Source organism: Grammomys surdaster, unplaced genomic scaffold (assembly GCF_004785775.1).
Source record: "Grammomys surdaster isolate TR1022 unplaced genomic scaffold, NIH_TR_1.0 126197, whole genome shotgun sequence".
NCBI classification, from domain to species: domain Eukaryota; kingdom Metazoa; phylum Chordata; class Mammalia; order Rodentia; family Muridae; genus Grammomys; species Grammomys surdaster.
The window spans coordinates 217,949-221,062 of record NW_021621002.1 but is presented as its reverse complement, the minus strand read 5'-3'; positions in this window follow the sequence as shown (position 1 = coordinate 221,062).

Below are 3,114 nucleotides of genomic sequence, written 5' to 3'. Positions count from 1 at the left end.
AGAGAGAGAGAGAGAGAGAGAGAGAGAGAGAGAGAGAGAGAGAGAGAATTTCCAATGGACACTCATATATTTCCCAAACTCATGTCATAGAACTTGTGATGAAACTTCGGATATGACTGCTTCCCCATAGTCTCTGCAGTGACAATTCTACTGCTGCTGCCTCACCTTAAGGGAACAGGCTTTTTAAATTTTTTGATTGAATATTAGAGTAGTTTTAATTTGCATTTCTCTTGATTATTTTATTTTTTATTTATTTTATATTTCCCAATCTGTTTTTATACCATTTTAATTACATGCAGGTGTTTAGGTCAGTTCTAGGTTGAGGAACTAGCAATACAATAGATGCAAATAGTCAAGGAAAAAGCAAGACCATAAGCACAATATTAAAAGAACAAGGAAGGCAATAAACAAAGTTCCATGATCACTCCCATGATCACTGTTTCTAAGGGTATATCAGGATGACCAAATTATCTGAGCATACTTCCCTGTTCTAGCCCAAAGTTATTTTCATTCCTGAAGCCTATTTCTTTGTTCTAGCATAAGATTTAGTTTCCTGCCTGAAATTACTTCTTTGTTCTAGCCTAAAGTCAGATTTCTGCCTGAAGCAAATTTCCTTGTCCTTGGCCAGTGACAGATTGGTGCCAACCAGACTGCTTCCTTGTCCTTGGTCCACGTCAGATTCTTGACAAGCAGCCCCAAAAGCTCTCCACATTTCCCTACTTTTTATTTAATAAACAAGACTGAGTCTGTCTTAGGTCATTCTGACATGAATGACTTCCTTACCCATTGTGGAATATGCATTATTCAGTTATGCACTTCTGTCTTAGGTTGGTAAGACTCTGTGCAGAATATTACCCATCCTTGGATTGTCAGCGTGTGAAATTAATAAGGGGGTCTATTTTCAGTTTCAGGCCATGTACTTTAGCTGCAAACATGTTGATGTTGTTAATAACAAGCTTTAACATGATGGGAAGCAATAAAAGTATTCCAAGTGTCAAGCTATAGATACCATTCTTGAAGCTTGAACAAAATAGAAATACTGACCTCAGACCATGGATAATTTTATTAGCAGTATCTGCAGCATCAAAGCACAGCAGAGCAGCATTCATAATCTCACTATGCAAAGTTAAATCATCCAGAGAGCTGTTAGAATTATGCAAAATGACCTGCAAATGTCTTTAAACTTTTTCCTAATTATAATCACTATCATGGTAAATTTTAGAAGTAACACACATCCACTGGAATTTGCATAACACTGGAGATGGTTCCTTACTCTTAAACTGTGAATCATTTTTGGAACTGGCTTTTAACTGAGATTATAATATTCTACTCAGCATCTGTGTGCTTCTAGTTATAACTGTGCTAAGTTTAATTTCCAAATAAGAATTCATACATTTAAATTATTTCAGATTATCAGGTAAGCACTATGAATTGCTACTTTATTAAAAACTATTAAGTATTCTTGCTGGCATTCTATATTTTATAAAGTTTTTATGGAACTAATTTTGATATCACATTCTTTCTCTTTCTGAGATTTCTAAAAACATCTTCAAGTTGCTGACAGTGGACAGTACATCATCCAACAATTTCAGTTGTCCCAAGAAAGGCACATACTCACTTTATGTCCTCTCTGAGCAGTCATACAGCTTTTAGGTCGTTACTCACCAAGTGTGAAGGTTAAAATGAAAATGATACTTTTGATTTACTATACTTGTTTGTTCTGTATATTACTAAATCTTCATCAACAGAATACAAAGATCACTATACGTGCATAAAACAAACTGTTTTAAAGTCAAATATTGTGATAAGGAAGAGGAGAAGTGAGAGTGTAGAGCTGTTCTTGAAGACACTTTCTCTCTCTCTCTTTCGCTCTCTCTCTTTCTCTTACATGGTTTTTGAGACTCATGGCTGCAGACTGCTTATGTATTTATTCTTGGTCATTTTAATAGTCATGGCTTCTCCACTAATATAAAAGTTTATGGATATACTTTAAGTTTTAAGACTTATTAGCAAATATTGCAATTTAAACTTATGTGAATGCCACCAGAACTGCAATTTTCTTTGTAAATAAAAGATGATTTTTCTCAGATATATCCCTGTTTAACAAACTAGATTTTACTCATGATCGCCATGGTCTTTTTTTTGCCAACCCTCTGCTCCAATGAACCTCAAATAAAGATGCCAATTCATGAATTAGAAGGTGCACTATTTTCTGTAGGTGATAAACATTTACAAAGAAATGGTCATGAAATAGGTTAAAGTATATTTTTTGGAGTAAGAAAAAACCTTTTTCATAAATGTCTTTTGCCTTATTATGTTATCATCTTTTTATATTAATTATACTATTTGTGCTTATGTTAATAAATTATTAAAGTATAATTAAGAATGAATTATCAAATGTATATGGTTTTTACATTTGTAGGTTTAAAATTAGAATTGGGCTACAGTTGTTACAGTTTGTAGACTAAAGTGTTAATTAAGTATATTCCAGGATATATATGTATACATATAAACTACGTATACTATCTGTGCACCTCTTGCATGACTGGTCAGAAAGAATTTGTATCCCCTTTTACCATTGTCACATATGGTCACAAGCCACCATGTATTTGCTGAGAGTCAAACCCAAGTCTTTCCAAAAACAAAATGTACTCTTGACCATTGAGCTATATTTCTACCATTCATAATGGACCTTTTATAAACAGAGCTCCATTGTGCAGGTACTGTAAATGCCTATTGGTGAGAAAAATGAGATGTTTGGATCTGGTAATTGGGATGAATTCATTCCTTTACTAGATTTAATTTTTAGGAGCAAAATAATGTAAATATTATAAGTATGACTTATGGAATCATATTCTTGGAAAAGTTATAGGATGGTTTCAGGCTTTAGCTCATAATTTTCATACATATATGCTTATGTCTATATATGTGGAATATATGCATGAACTTGAAAATACAATTGGACACTCTTTTTCTCACAACAATCTGATTCAGTGTAGTTGTTTTTTATTTCTGTATCAAAAGCCGATTTAAAGTGTGAATGTGATTAATTCAATAATAAATTGATCTCAGTCACCAGGTAAAATTACTAACATAGGCACCAAGTTATTAAGG